Below are 17619 nucleotides of genomic sequence, written 5' to 3'. Positions count from 1 at the left end.
TGTTTTTAGAAACTTTTCAGAAATTAAATAAAAAATGACGTATATTAAAGGTCTAAAATTGAGATTAAAGATAAAAAATAATTTACGCCGATCAATAATTTTTAATTCTTAACAATGACCAATCATTATCGAGGGTCAAAAATAATTATATGAATATAGCCTTACTTTATTCTAAGTACTTAGATTTTTCCTCAGAAGAAAGCATTATTGCTTATTTTACGTAAAGGAAAATTAAATTACTGACCTTTTTGTGACTCAGCCATTTGAACTAGCAATGCCAGCCCATTTTATCTACTTTTATGTATTTCACAATTTCATTATTAAGATTTCTTGCGTATACATTCAATAATTCCCCAGTTATACCTCGACATTTCAAAAAGCTTGCGTTTGCGGAGGACAAAGCAGGAAAAGTTGAAGTATCTTTCAAATCTGGCAATGACATGGCAGCCTTATTGAGCTTAGCAACGTAAAGACGAGCCAAGTACTTGAGGTTGCATTTGTTCAAAATTCCTAACTCTTTTAAAGTGTTGCCAATCGCGTTTACATAGGTATGGAAAAATAATGAAGGAGTAACTTTGCACATCAGTGTCTTCAGATCGTTCTGTAAATCATTTTCGAGAGTTTGATTTGTTACGGGACCAACTATTGCATCGAATCTCATTGTCGCTAATTTCCCACCTTTTTCTATTTCAGCAGGGTCTTTGTTGTTTACAGCAAATACTGTACTTAAAGTCTTATAAGGTATAATCTTCAAAACTTCTCTTCCGAATGGGTTTAGTGGGTCTATATATGGAGTGCATTTAAACAATGGCACAAAGGATAAGAAGATTAGAATAAGAAAATATAAGACTGACATCTTTTTGTCTCCTCTCATATCTGATGCTTTCTGGCTGAATATTTTTACCTTTTTGTGAGAGTCGTGTCAGTCATATTATTTTGTTCTTTGTAATATTCTGTCTGTTTAAACATTGTTTTGTATTTCCTCAGACGAGATTTAAGCTTAGATTAAATGTCTCTGAGATATTTATAATATTCCAGAATGTCTTTTAATATTAAATACGGGATAGTTCATCCAACCTCTTGAATATTTAGTTTTCTAATTATTTGATGACGTTGTTCACGTTTATTACAAAACGTGCCTTCTCGTAATTTTATTAGTACTGATCAATTTGCGTATATTTTATAAATTGTTGCTTAAATTTACTAAGATACTATTTTTGAGAAATTGTTAACTTTACAGTATAATTTCTTACAATATAATTTTTTTACAAGAAATTTGGAATTAAATAAAAAAAAAATGCAAGAAATAAATCGTACCTAAGTGAATTTTATAACTTTTAATTTTTTTTAAAAATAAACTTGAATATATACATAGTATGTATATAGTATAAGAATAGATAGGAAATAAATGAATAATAAAATTAATATTAGGAGGATCAAATAATCAAATTCTTTCTAGAACGAAATATTGATATCATATTTTCCAAAAAATCTAAATCGCCAGATAGAAATCAGAGAATGTGCGTTTTGCTTTCTCACTCAATGTGTTATACTAATTAATAAGTATATTGAAAATTATCTGATGAATTAAAATAATTTTTTTATTATTTAAATATCTGATTGTCACCTGGATGTCTTGGATGATGTGTTCCCCTTTCTTCGGCATTCTCGATGCTGATCCATATTAATCATGTATCAAACAATATATCTCTGGTACTTGGGCTATTGTTAACTGTATAAAAGTTATTGTTAATTTTAATATGGAAATTAATTCATTCCTCGACATCATATCATAGACAAAATTAATAAACTAAAGTTAAAATTCATATTAATTTTAAATAATAATAATCTGAATAATTTGAATTTAAATCTAATAATTTGAAGTAGCTTAAGCTACTTCAAATTATTAGAAACTTTATTTTTTTTTTCCTTTAGCACAAAAATATGTAACATAAAAACCAAATATTAAATAAAAAGAATAATAAGAATAATAAAGATAAGAATAACAAAAAAATATTTTATCCCCATTCCCGTAAAAATAGAAGTACGCAAAAAATTTAATACCGTGACCAGAACTTAAACCTAGGTTATTGCGGCCACAACGCAATGTACTTACCATTATACTATCACGGCAACAATGTTAGCATTTTTTTATAAAATAATAACTTTTTCTTTGAATTACTTTTATATTAGATCATTTATTTGTGTTTAATCATGCATAACTTTCGCAAGGAAATTTAAGACATTGCTATATTTTCTGTTTATGGAGCACAGATGGCAGCACCTTTTATTTCAAAAGTTCTACTCTTATTTCAGTAGGGTGCAGCTATTTAATATTTTATTTTTGAAATAATTGCATTTCCTAATTTTGATTTTCTTTTACACTTTTATGGATCACTTCCACCAACAGAAAACAAAAATTAGCAGATAATGTCAAGTCTTACGAAAACATAGTAACGAATTTGACTATTAGATCTTCCAAAATAATAATAATAACAATAATGCACAGAAGATAATTTTACAAAATATATTCTAAAACTATCAGATGAACGCTTTTTTAATGCCAAAATGTTAATGATTTTATTTTCATGTTAAAAAAAGATAATGAAAAAAAGATTTTAAAAAAAACTATTTAAAATTATAATAATTATATTCTTGTATTTATTGCATTGGAGGAAATCTGAAAGAAACGCTGCTATAATACATAAAAAAATAATTAATTAATTAAAAAAAATAGATAAGTAATTAGGTAGTTACCTTTAAAGGATAGTTTCGATAGTTATCGAAATAATTTAAAAAATAGAAATTCGTAATTTTTGTTTAATCAACCATTAATAATGTTGACTGCATTTTTTTATTCATTTTCATTATTAATTGATTGTTATTCATTATTTTCAAACAACAGCTGCAATAAAACCATCAAAGCTAAATCAATCCTTATGTGCGGTTAAGAGAAATTTCTGGCCCAATGGAAACTTCAAAGAGTTCGGTAATTATTCCCGAAGTGATTTGCAATGATTTTCGTAAAATTAACAATAAAATATGGTGTTATAATATGGTAACTATTATATAATAGTAAATATGATGAAATTTGGTAATTTATACCTTAGAGCATTTTGCGGTTTAATTTACTATACTAATTTTGCATTTTTATTTTTGTATTTTCTATTAGATGTGTAGTTTTTATGAATCAGAATTACGCCCGCCCCCCGCTGGAATTTTTATTACTGTACAGTACTGTAATTTTAACAGAATCTTTTTCTCCGTGAGAATTGCCCTCCCCCCCTTTTTTTTTTCTTTTCTTCTTCCTCTTCTCTTTCTTCTTCTCTTCCTTTTTTAAAATACTTTCGGATTTTTGATCAAGAAATTGGGAAGGGTTTAGCCACATTTTGGAAAGTATGATCTCGATATAGTCCGAAGAGCTGTCGAAAGTTTGAAATCTTAATTGTTATTTTTATTTTTATTCAGATTTCATCATGCAACGGAAACTATTAAAGTGATACAAAAAAATGTGCGCACAGTTTTAAAGTTTGCTTATCGACAGATAAGAAATTTATTAACTATTATTTTTAAGAATGGTACAAAACATTTTCAAACATTCTAAGCAACGTAACTTTAAATGAAAAGAAAATAAATAAAATAAGCAATTAAATGTGTGGGATAGTTACCAAGTTATGAGATTTAACAAAAGACACTTTTTTAATAATTTCAAGCATCACTGACTGCGGTCAGTGTGCGGATGGGGGATCCACTTGGATCAGTCTGCGTAGGGACCGAGGGTGTGCGGTATTGGTCCTCGTTAAACTGTGCTACCGTAAAGTGCTCGACTTCGCGTGCAGGTCGTTGGGCTACCGAAGCGGGGGTGCCATCCCCTCTGCAGAGGATCAAAATTGTGATGGCATGTATTCGGATCATCCTCAGGGATGTTTCCCAGACCGTCGCCAATAGCCCACTGTGCAGCTCTAGTGTGACGTAAATGAACTACAACAACTACAACAAATAATAATTTTCATTTCTTAACAGTTGAGCTGCTTCTATTCAGGATAGAATGTTTTTATTCACAATTACATTTAAGAAGACTTTCCGAGTTATGAGATTTCCTCAAAATAAATCTATTCTAATATTCATTTCTTAACAATAAGTAGACTGATTTTGTTCGAGGCATTATTTAGTTCATTAAAGTTACAAAAAAAAGAAATAATTATATAAATTAAGCAGAATGTTTGTATGCGTGTAAGTATGTACCTTATACAAATCCACAATTCTGAACCAATCTAAACCAGATTTGGCATAGATACGTTTACAGACGCAGCGCACCCTACAGTCTACTTTACAACTTTCTTCGATCGCGCGGTTAATCCCAAAGATTTCCATAGAATTTATAAATATTTTTATAATATTTACTAATTTCTACCTTGTAACTCTACTCAATCAAAACTTATTTTTATAACACGTTCTTATGAATTATTTATCCCTGTTTTTTTATGTAGGTTAGCATAAGCAAAATCAACATGAATTGTTTTGCGGGGCGAACCCTTGATCGTGTATTAGCCGGAAATATCCTTAATATCAATGTTAAGGAAAATAATACGAAAATGCAAGAATAATATTTTAAACAATTAAACGAAAATATAAAAATAAAATTTTTAGCAAATTAGAATTCCAAAAATGCGCCTTTCTTAAGAGAACATTAATGACACTATTTTATTTTTAGTAAAAAACTTTCACATTTGACTTAAAACTAACATGAGAAATATAATCGTTAGATATTTAGCCCAATACATAAATATGATAACAACACTAACCCATGCCATAAATATGATTAAAAATCCCGATGAATTACTAAAATTTTAGAATTAAAATAAATCATGAAAAAGGTAAATGAGTAAATGTTTATTACACTTATATAACCTTCTACTTATACAAATGAGAGACTCTAAATAAATCATTGAAAAAATATATAAATAAATAAATAAAAATATCAATGCCTGTCGAAAAAACCTGCGAAGATTGAAAATAAATTGAATTTTTTAAATTTAATTTAATATTTTTAATTCATTTCTTTTTATTTTCATATCCTTTCAATACAAGTTTTCTTTAGGTTTCAAATATTAGTTTCAGCTATAAATAGCGACACGACATGCTTAAATTTAAATTTTTATGAATTAATAGATCAGAGGTTTCCAAACTTTTTCCGTTACGTTGCACCTTGGAAATTGGAATTCAAACGGAGCATCAAATTTTATCTCGCAACTATTAGGATTTCGTATTTAGTATTTGTATTTAGAAAAATTTAAAGAGAAAAAATAGCTTTGACTTTGCAGTTGTTTCTTCATTGAAGCTTTGCGGAACATTGGGTTTCAAAGTTTAAAAATTTTTATTTCTTGCCTTAATTTTCTTTGTAGACTGTAGAAACATTCGATATAATGAATAAATGAAATAATATGAAATTAAAAAAGAAAAATAAACGAAATAACAAAAATTAGCAAATAAGAAAAAATGAATAAAAATTGGTAACACATTTAAGGGAGTTTGTTTCATGTGCACAATTTTCGAATGCGCAATATATTTACTTGTTCCTCTTTGACATATTACGTTGATTTCTTGATTGAAAGACAAATACATTCCATTCTGAATTCCTTTTTCCATAAAAAAATAGTGTAAGTGAGTTATAATTGTTGGGGGGGGGGGGNTGGCGGGGGGGGGGGGTAAGTTAAATAATTAAATAGTAAAAAATAAAATAAATAAAAATAGGCTAAAGGGATAATATATTGATAAAATTCTCTATTCTTGCTTCAAATTAATTTTAAAATAAAGGAAATATATTATGGAAAAAAATTTTATTATTTCCAACAAAACATTTTTAGTTTATAAATATTAATTGATGCGTATATATACATCAAAGTAAAATTTTAGTGACCTAAAAATTCGATATTTTAATTTGATTTAAAAATATAGATTTTATTCTTCATGAAATATTTTGCACAGGCTATATATTTGCCTAAAAAAATTACATTTTATTTTGAAAAGAATACTAATAGGTAAATAAGTTTTATTGTCATTAATCGTCAATTTCAGCCCCCTTTGCTTGCATTTCCTACTCTGAACATTACTGTTATATGCCAAAAAAAAGCATACAAATCTGAATATTCAAATGTAGAATTTACTCTTATTTTTTTCGTAAATAAATATATTTTAAATGCTAAAAAATGTTTAATACGTTAATTTTGAATTTAAGTATGTTTTATTTTTAGCAGACAACAGAAAAAGTCTTGTTTGGAGTGCTAACAGTACAGTTTAAGAATAGAATATTAGGTTTAGTAATATAATATAGAAAATCTAGTTTTTTAAATATTTATTATTAAATCTTTTTAATAGATGGCAGCACTAAGACACTCAACAGATAACATAAAAATTTCATTTCTAGCATTTGAAAATCTTCAGTGATCTGAAAAAGAGCTGCCTTAAAAATAATAAATAATTTTTAATTCAAAAAGTCCTTTTCCAAGTTTTTCTTCATTTATTTATACGGAAAAAAGTCATGAATAGCTTTTTAATCATTTGTCAATAATAATTTCATCTATTTATTCAATTTACGCTTTGCTTTTTATAAAAGAGCAATTTTACAACAACAAAAGTAAATATATATATATATATATATATATATATATATAATAAAAANTGTGTGTGTGTATATATATATATATATATATGAATGACAGAAATAGAGAATAACATTATAAAAAAAACTATTCATATTATCATATTAGAGGCCACAAATTAATATTTTATTAACGAAGAAACAAAACAAAAAATTCTAACGAAATATCAATAGGGAAAACATGACAAAAAACATAAAATCTGTTTGATTGCTGAAAGAAGCAGTGAAGAGCTGGGCAGTGATTGTTTGTTTCCCTAGGCCAGTGTTTCCCAAACTTACGACTTTTGTGTACCCTTTCTAAATTTTCCGTTACGCTGTGTACCACTAATAAAAAAATGAATTTATTTTTTACTATTAAAAAATTGCACAAAAGTTAAAAATCACAACTGCTCTTGACTCCAATAGTTATTAACTGTTAACTCTGCGAAAAATAACCAATAGAAAAATACGTAATCGTACATTTTCATGGCTAGCTTTGTTTTTAAATAAATTATTTTGAAATTTTCGTTTGTTGGAAGATATTTCGCGTAAAAACGGAACCCCCGCTAAACTGTTCCAGTACCTCTGGGGGTACGCGTACCACACTTTGGGAAACACTGCCCTAGGCAATCAAACTGGTTTTGGAGTTTTCTGCCTCCCTTTTCTGACAGCAAATTTCGCCAAATTTCGTAACTTTTTTAATGATTCTTCCATGCTTTAATATTATTTTACACCCGTAACGTGTTTCATTGTGGTCCATTTTTAAGTAGGACTCTTAATAAGTTACGGAATTACTTGTGTATGTCAATTAGCTGAAATGGCTGAAATATAATAAATTAATCTGGGAAAACAGGGTAATCACTGTCAAATATGTGATGATTTTCCTGAATATTTTTCAAAATTACGCCATTCTTTCAGAACAATGCGTGTATTCAACTTTAAAAACAAAATCCATTGCCAAGCTTAAAATGAAGTACGAAACAGTTTTTATTCTTTTTAATTAATTAATAAAACTAATAATCTAATATTTGATGACGAATTTCAATGTTTTTTTAAGATTTAAAAATTTTCAAGATAATATTGTAAGACTTTATCCATTTGTGTCCATCGCCTATTTAAAAGAACGTTTCCTATTTTCAACGAAAGATAAAAAGTTGCTCATTCGTTTTAAAAAACGCAAATAGCAAAATAGAGTTAATTTTGCAAAGCATAAGACAGTTTTATCTATAATGTGTTAATAATATAGACACTAATATTTGAATCATGATTGAAAACACATTACTTTTTTAAACATAAAAATGTACTGACAGGCTGTCACGAGCTCAGCCCAAAATAAAGAATCTTTCGGTTAGGTAAAGAGTTCGTGCTTGCTAGTCGGTGATATTATAGTTATAACCGTCATTGAGCAGTCGACCAAATTTTGAGTTTACGACTAAAAATGTTCCACTCGATAGCCTTTGTCATTTTGAACCCAATCCTGAAGACAACGGATCTCCTGGATCAAGTAGTGATAGAAATTTACCTTTGTGGAAGACATTTTGATGAATCTGTTTTGCATGGAGTGGACGACCACGAAAGCCTCTCACGGCTGGCCTGACGGCAATGGGATTCTAAATCATGATTCGTCTATCACTGGCGATATTTAACGTCAGCACTATGGTTGGTGCGAGCCGGGTGCAGAATTTTTATCGATGGACATCGCTGGGATACGGACCCGGTCACCTCATTAGGAGGTGAACGCTCAATCCCCTGAGTCATATCGGCTTTTCTAGTCTGTGATGTAAAAATAAATATGAGCTGTCACGGTTTTTATTTTAATACTTTTTCATAAATATATCATTTTTAATAGCTGAGTTAATCTTTATAGAGTAAAAAAGAAATAATTTTGTATAAAAAAGGAAAGAAGTTCCATATCCCTTCTTAATATCTCCCACGCAATCTGATAATATTTTGTCATAGCATTAAAGATGATGTTTTTTCATAAGTACAGAAACAGTTGCATGCTTTCGTCTATTATTATTTCTGTTCATTACTTTTTTTTTAGGCCGGGTCAGCCTGGTAAGTAAAGAATTGGGCCCTTATTCGAGAGGTTGTGAATTCTATCCCTGCCTGCTGAAAACTCCAGGTGTCGTAAATGGTGACAAGAGCACGCTTTGTCGAGTCACAAAGTCCTTCATGTGCCCATAACACATAATGCCTCTGATGGTACTGATTTGGAGATGGATCTTTCTCTGGTTCAGGTTCAAATTACGATTTGGGGATGAATGAATGGATGTATGAATGAGTCCGCTCTATAAACGGACTGTGACATGCATGCTGCTGAAATCGCATTCTTGGTTATAGATGGCACCCATGAAAAACAAGAAACGCACCCTCTGATTTTAATTGGTTTGTTTCACCCAGCAGGTCAAGTGACATTAGAAACAACAACAACTCTAGTTTTCTGTGTAATTTTCCTGAGCATAAATACAGCCCTCTTTTTTTTGCTGAGCATATATGCAATTAAATATCCAAGTATCAATATAGAAACTTCAGTATTTGTCTTTTAGTCAGAATATACGATTAATAAGAAGCTAACCTTTAGATATCGTAAAGAAAATAAATAATGATACGCAGGATGATTCTAAAATAAGTTGATAAACTTGGAAGGGAGGGATCATAAGGATCAAAAATTGCATAAAAAATACTATCAAATAGCTCTAAGGGCACTTCTCTGTTATGAACAGTATCTACGTATGCCTTTGAGCGAGTACTGTTATTTATCTAAATTAGCTTAATTTCATGTTTTATAATAATTACTAGTGGGCTGCGCCCCCTGCTCGCTGACGCTCGTCAACCCCCGAAAATTGTTACTCAATCTTATATGGTTTGCTTCGCAAACCAAGCTCGCTTCACTCGCTACTAAGTTAGGTACATTGCAAATGCACAAAATTCTAAGAATTCAAAACAATCATTCAAATCCGTATAAAAACTTTTTTTAAAAAAAAAATTACCTCTTTTTAGTAAATACTAAGTCATTAAAATAAATTTGAATTCAAATAAATGACATGTAATTCGTTAAACCTATTACAAATGTGCTATAGTATAATTCGTGATATAAATCAAAAATCGTCAAATAAATTCGTGAAAAAAAGCACTTTCTACAGAATACTAAAATAGAGATCTATCGACAAAGACTACTCACTTCTGCCTAGCTCAATAGTATGAGAGCAGCTGATGCTCTCTGGTTATTTCAGTTTCCGTTTTTAAAAGCGCTATATGTTGAGCCACCTCAGCTAGATTTGGCATGTGACATTTTTAGCGGCAATCATTGGTCGATTCGCCGTGTAAGAGAAATAGTAACGCAAACAAAACAAAGCAAACGTTGCCAGTGGCGGAAAAGAAATACAATCAAAATTTGGGAGCCACGTAAGAGAATTATATATATTTTATTTTTGAAAAAGTCATTCTAATTTATTCAGTTTTTGATTTTTTATTGTTATTTAATAATTCGGTGACTAATTTGATAAATCTTTAAATTAGGATCAAAACTCTAATAGTAAACAAATTTAAATGCAATTTTCGCAAAAATGCATATTCACAAATCATAAAATGAAGCGGAATCTAAGATAATATAGATAAGTAAAAGTACCCGTTCTCCTGGAAAGAGTTGAAAATGGCAGGGCTTGAAAAAACTCGAAAATTTTACCCGTCCCCGAGGACGGCTTGTCCAACAATGTACCAGTCCTCCTTTGAAACTAACCCGTCGCTTCTAAATAAATAAAAAGATAATTTTCTATTATTTATTACAAACATTTATATAAATTGCACAATGAATTAGTAGTTACTAGGATTGCATTATACAGTAAAAGGAATACTAGGTTACTAATAGGAACCTAGTATTTCTTTTATAAAATAATTTATTTCTTCAATGAAATAATTTATTTCTTTAATGAAATAATTTATTTCTTTCATGAAATAATTTATTTCTTTCATGAAATAATTTCTTTCTTTCATGAAATAATTTCTTTCTTTCATGAAATAATTTATTTATTTCATGAAATAATTTATTTCTTTTATGAAATAATTTATTTCCTTTATGAAATAATTTAAATGACAAATGTCAAGTTATTTGGAATGTCAATGTATCCGAGGGTACTGCGTTTTTTAAATGAATTAAATATGACGTTTGCCAGTTCCACAATCAAGCTAGTGATTTACAGAGGTTTCTGCACAAAAATCTGAAAGGGGTTTTCCGTTTAGTTAGATGTTCATAATTGCGTTTAACGCTTCTTGTTTAAGACCAGTACGTAATGCTTATTTTTTTTAAAGTTCTATGCTGAAAAGTCCCTTTCAACCGCTGCAGTACGGGAGACGGAGAAAACATCAATTCCACCATGCGCAGTATGTTGCTGTATTTCTAGATTAGAGGGTCATTTTAGATGTGAGGCGCTAGACTCTTGTAAGATAACAAAAATTGAAAATGTATCACCACTCATTAAAATGTATAACGGGAAAATGGCCGTCCGCGCGGACGTCGGATTCGAAAAATTCGTTGTCCGCGGGGAATTTTTGACCGCCGAGGACGGGCGGATGGATGGATTTTCGAGCCCTGGAAAATGGGGAAGGGATGCCCTCGCATTCCGGTCATAGGTGCCTATGGAGTTTTTACTCCTTATGACGTGTTCTATCTCTCCTTTGATTTTAAAATCACTCTTCGGCTCAAAACTATTAACAGAAACTTTCTTTCAGTCGAAGGAAATCAGAAATATTTTTGGGGAAAACGACTGTCCCTTATTATATGGGTGAACAATGAGATATTTTTTAATTGAAGATAGGATGCACTTGTTATACTGTAGTCATTAATTAAATATTTTGTGAGAAATGTTCAAGTATCAACATTTAATTAATACAGACATTAGGTTTTAAGTCGAATTTAAGAAAAAATCTGTGTTACTTGACATAGTTCAATTTAGTAAAAAACAATTGCAGGTAGAAATATATATATACAGCCCATAGAGGGCCAAGACCTACTCTGCCCATCTCAGTTTTCTTGGCCTTGGGCTTTGAGGTGCAGGAGCACATGTATCGGTTAGGTGGTCAGCCGAATGCGAAACCCCCAGTGTTTGGTTCCCAAGCTTGCTTGGTACTCATTTATCAACCCACTGAAGGAATGGAAGGCTGAGTCAACCTTGCCGGGCCGAGGATCAAACCCAGGACCTGTGGCACGCTCAGCAACCGGGCGTCTATCCATATATATAGACGCCCGGTGGCTGAGCGGTAGCGCTTCGCATTCCTGTGCCATTTATATTATAAAGTGCCATAAAAATTTAATATATATATGCATTTAAATATATATATATATATATATATTTAAATGCATATATATATTAAATTTTTATGGCACTTTATAATATAAATGGCACAGGAATGCGAAGCGCTACCGCTCAGCCACCGGGCGTCTATATATATGGATAGACGCCCGGTTGCTGAGCGTGCCACAGGTCCTGGGTTTGATCCTCGGCCCGGCAAGGTTGACTCAGCCTTCCATTCCTNATATATATATATTAAATGTTTTCTTATATTAATGATGTTTGATGAAAAGAAATGAAAAACGAATCCCAGTGGAATCACACAGTTTTGCGTTCAGGTACTTTTACATCTGAATAAAGAGGCTCTTTATTTTTTTTTTAAGTTTTGAATCAGTTTAAGAGTTATTGAAACTTTGTTTCTTCAAAGTAATTCACTTATGCAACCCCAAAACATCAATAAGAAAAATTTCCTTCCCGCATTTTGAAATATAAGATGATTATATGGTCAATCTTGGAAAATTAAGATGCATTAATGAATGAACCAAGATTATTAAACTCATCCAAAATTTGTTTCTTAAGATTTTAATAAAAGCGCTCAATATTGAAACGAAAGTTTTTAAGATGTTCACCACCTACTTCACGTTGTGTTGAATGTTTCCTTGCTTGAAAGTGGATGAAATTCGTCTCGTTGATTTTCCTTTTATTTCCTTTTTATTTTCTACCGATAAATTTGCTCTGTTATTTTTATTGATTAAAATTAGCCGTGGAAATATGTGGATTCGCATTGAGTTAATTCTAATATTTTTAACTGCTTTAGGAATTATATACGTACTGTAACCCAGTTTATTAGCTATTTTTAGGTTATGTCATAAAAGTGATTAAAAATAAAATTTCTAATGAAATTTAAATAAAAGAAACTATATTTCTAATGATTTAAGATTTGAAAGTTATAATTTAGCGTGCAAGAAAGGAATATCAATCCACTTCGATACCTTTCATTCTTGTTGCTTTTCTATAATCTGAGCCTGTATAGGCTGTTAAGGTGAGAAAAAAAATACGCAAACAGTTCTTGCGGTAGGGGGATTTTTAGAGAGTAATTTCAATCCATTATTTGAGTAGTGAAATTTAGAATCGAGGAGAGAATTTCATTACAGAGATTATAATTGTAAACTAACTATCTTTGGCCATCTGCTTGGTCCAATTTTAAAATTATCTTGTACAGACCTATAAGCGTTAATAATAATCAAGAAGAACGCTCAGCATTACCGTATTTCATTTTTTATAACCGTTGAACAGCGTTAGAGTTATCTCAAATTATATCGAAATGCAAAAAAATCATCGCTAATAACTTTATGGAATCACGAATAAAATAATTGAACTTTCTGTTAAATTACAGATTAGGATCCCTGAAATAAAAGTAATTGACATTCCGACTGAAAAGTTTACCTTCAAAAAACTGAAAAAATGAAGCTTAGGCACTTGCGAAAAGGAAATCATAACCGTAATGATTTACCGTTCAATATTCTATACTAATAATCTTACCCATTTTTTGAAGAAAAAAAAAGTAACATTCATATTAACTTTGTTGTTGTTGTTACTTTTTATTTTATTTTATAACTGTCATTAAAACAGCCTATCCAATTTTGGGTACACGACTACCAATGTTCAACTCGTAGCCTTGTTAATTTGAACCCAATCCAGAAGTAAAGGGAACTCCTGGATCAAGTATTGGGAGAACTTTGCCTTCGTGAAAGACTTTCAGATAGAACTATCCCTCATTTGCGTTACATGAAGAGGAAAATCACGAAAACCTCCTTCGGTAAGCCTAACGGTAAGGGGACTCTAACCCATGATTCGTCTACCACTGAGTATATTTTACGTCAGTACCGTGGTCAGCGTGAGCTGGATGCGGAATTGCTATCTACTAACCATCACTGGGATTCGAACCGTCGCTCTATCCTCTGAGCCACCACGGCTGCTGCACATCTGTATTTTATTTTATTTTATAACCGTCGTTGAACAGCCGACCCAATTTCATGGGTTTACGACTTGCCTTGTAACTCCGTAGCCTTGTAATTTTGAACCAATCCAGAAGTCAAGGAAACTCCTGGATCTGTACCCCCAGAGGTATTGATTTGTTGTGGGAACATGGAGGACTTTGAGACTCGACAGATTTAACGTGCATCAGTCACCATTTACTACACGGGGAGTCTTCGGCCGGCGAGGATCGAACCCACGACCTCTTGGATATGGGCCCAGCGCCCTACCGACCAGGCTATCCCGGCCCGCACATCTGTATTTAAATATTCTAGCTCCTCCATCCTAACACCTTAATTACATTTAAACAATACATTAACCAATGTTTTTCACCATCCATCTGTTACCCGCGCGGAAATATTTTGATTTCAATTTTAACTATTTTCAAGAGCGATATTGTCAAAGTTCGTCATGTATGGAATTTTAACCATAATTTAAAATCTGTCCGGTGGCCATTAAATCACCGTAAGTATGAGTACGGGGCATTTCAACATAGTAGGCAACAGAAGTATTAAAATTATTTTCATCTCTGTCTATCAGAGTTAAGATAGAAAACTTATCCTAATGCTGCATTGCGTGATGTACTATTTCCTCACGCACCTCTTGAGACGTAACTTGAGTATCGTATATGCTATTGATGGGGAAAAAAGGCAAGCTACGTTACCAATAATTCGTATGACACTATATGGCCCCATAGCATCGTTTAGGTTTAAAATTTCTACAGCCATTTTTGAAAGAAATTAAATCTAAATAATTACTTCGTAACCAGTTTTTATTTCTAAAACGATATAAAATTTTTCCATAGAAATACTTAACGAAAACCAACTATTCAACAATATTTAAACTATCACTCAAGTCTACCTTACAAAAGATCAATACTTAACGTATAATTAATGATTCAACACTACTTAAGTTATTACTTAAGACAATCTAGCAAAACGAATCTAAACAAATACTTAAAGTATAGAGATATCTAAGTCGGAAGTTGAACTACATCTCTGTTCTTCTATCATTGAATCAATTTCCGTTCGCCCTATTCCTACTGGACAATTCGTATTCCTATCGCAATAGAAAGGTATTCCTATTGGTTGCATCCATTACTCATGGATCATCGTTGTATTTCTAGTAGACAAGTAAGTGAAGTGACGTCAACTTAGACATTTCTATAACTAATCATTTAACAGTACTTAAAATATCACTTAAGACAACTCAAATGAATTATTATAATGTACTAGTGGGCTGCGCCCCCTTCTCGCTAACGCTCGCCAACCCCCGAAAATTGCAACGCAATCTTATATGGTTTGCTTCGCAAACTAAGCTCGCTTCGCTCGCTACTAACTTAGGTACATTACAAATGTACAAAATTCTAAGAATTCAGAACAATTATTCAAATCCATATAACAACTTTTTTTAAAAAAAAAAAAACATTACATCTTTTTAGTAAATACTACGTCATTAAAATAAATTTGAATTCAAGTAAATGACGTGTAATTCGTTAAACCTATTAGAAATGTGCTACAGTATAAAATCTTAAGATAAAATTTCTAAAACTGATATCTCTTTAAAAAGGTTAAAATTTTGGCTATAATTAAGTCTATTAAGAATTGAAATAAGTGAATTGCAGTGGAAAAACCTGCATAAACAAATAAATTCTAGTAAAACAAATAAATTCGACTACTCTCTTGTGCCTAGCTTATGCTCTCTCTGGTTATTTCAGTTTCCGTTTTTAAAAGCGCTATATGTTGAGCCATCTAAGCTAGATTTGGCATGTGACATTTTTAGCGGCAATGATTGGTCAATTTTCTAGTGTTGCTATTCAGGGAGTTGTAATGAGGCCTTTTTTTATCGCCGTGTAAGAGAAATATATATATAGATAGCGTATATACATCATATATAGTGTTGCTAATTTAAACAGAGAAATACCCATGTTTTTGGTGCCACGTGAGAGAAATAACTATTTCGTAAAAGAAAGGTAAAGTATAAAAAGTTATATAATAAACAAGTCTGAGATAAAAATGAACTAGCGAAGAGACTTCAAATTTCGAAGTAATAAGAAAAAAGAAGCATAACTTATTCCGAAACATTTACAGTTCTGGAGGGTGTCAGCTTGCATCGACACGGAATGAAAGAAAAATCAATTTTCCATCTTTGAAAAAAATATAAAAAAGATTATTTAAATTATTATTCAAAATAATTGAAATAATAAATAATTAGATTTCTGAATGTCGTCGGCCATCGAAACTTATTTCTTCAATGATAGTAATCTCGTCTTTTATAGTTAGGAGTGAGTTTGGTATGTTTGACATGAGCGATTCTCGAAAAACTGGATGAGAGATAATTATGGTTTCATGAATTCAAAAGAGAAAGAAAGCGTTTTTAATTTCTTTCATTTGAAAAGGATTCATTTTCTCTAAACCATAATTAAAATTTTTCTGTCAACATTCTACCGGTGTTATAGATTCTTAAACTAAATCGTCCTTGAACTCGTTTTGCTTTTAAGACTGTCTACCTGGTGGGTTTGATTAGATTCTTACTCATCATTAAATGACTGCAACATTCTCTTTTTTCATCTTTTCGAACAATTGCTTTCGGGAAATGAATATGGAACACATTTCTAAAGAATGAAAGTGGTAATCCTTTCATCCTTTTGATCTCAATTTTTTTAAATCTATAGAAAAGTAAATAAATTTTGTAAATTAATTATTTTTTTTAAATTAATTTTTTGAATTATGACCATTTTCACAGTCTTATTATGTGTTTTAAGAAAATTTCTTTTATTTTCAAAACGCATAAGATGATTTTTACATGATATCAAAACATTTCTAAATTGTGATTTTACAGTTTTAATATGAACATAAGCTAAGGTAGAATGTAAGCTAAATAATGGATATGCGTTAAGCGTTCCACGCGGCTCCAGGTCTTTTTGTGGCTGAAAATTGAGGCAAGTCAAGACCGAAACTGTTTCAAGCTAAAACTCATTGAAAAATTTAAAAAAAAGTTGTTTCTTGGATTTTTGTCAAATTCGTACTACTCAAATTATAATGAATTTGAGAAATTTAAAACCAATAAATTTTCCAAACATGCACGATTTTGCTGTCAGTTATTGTAGATTTGGCTTGAAATATGTTTATCTACCTTCATTAATCCTATCAACATTTCTGGGATTTAGATAAATAGTTTGTACAATACCGATAATAATATTTACCAAGTGGAGAAAACCTTCTTCAGTAATGAATTGTTGAAAGTAGTAAAAAAGTTCTGAGACTGATAGAATTTTTATCAATTAATGGTTTAACCCTTTACTTACGGTTGGTACAATAAGTGGACGAGCTGCTGAAGGTAGTAAAAAAAAAGAAAGAAAAATCTGAGACTGATGCAATTTTTATCAAATAATGGTGTTAAGGTTTAACTAAACCCTTTAAAGTGTGTAAAAACAATCGATTAGGTATTTATTTGAAATAAAGTAATCATTCACACAATTTTTAAAGTTTTTCGACACCAAATTCGGACAGATATCATACCACAGTTATTACAGTTTTGGTTCTATACCACTTTGGTGTAAAGCAGTTGCCAGTAATTTTGGTTTAATGATACACTAAATTTTTTTACAGAGAAGAGAATTGAAGAAATCGTATAAATCGTTCATAAAAA

The sequence above is a fragment of the Parasteatoda tepidariorum genome, chromosome 2 (genome assembly GCF_043381705.1).
Source record: "Parasteatoda tepidariorum isolate YZ-2023 chromosome 2, CAS_Ptep_4.0, whole genome shotgun sequence".
NCBI classification, from domain to species: domain Eukaryota; kingdom Metazoa; phylum Arthropoda; class Arachnida; order Araneae; family Theridiidae; genus Parasteatoda; species Parasteatoda tepidariorum.
Note: the sequence above shows the minus strand (reverse complement) of the source record.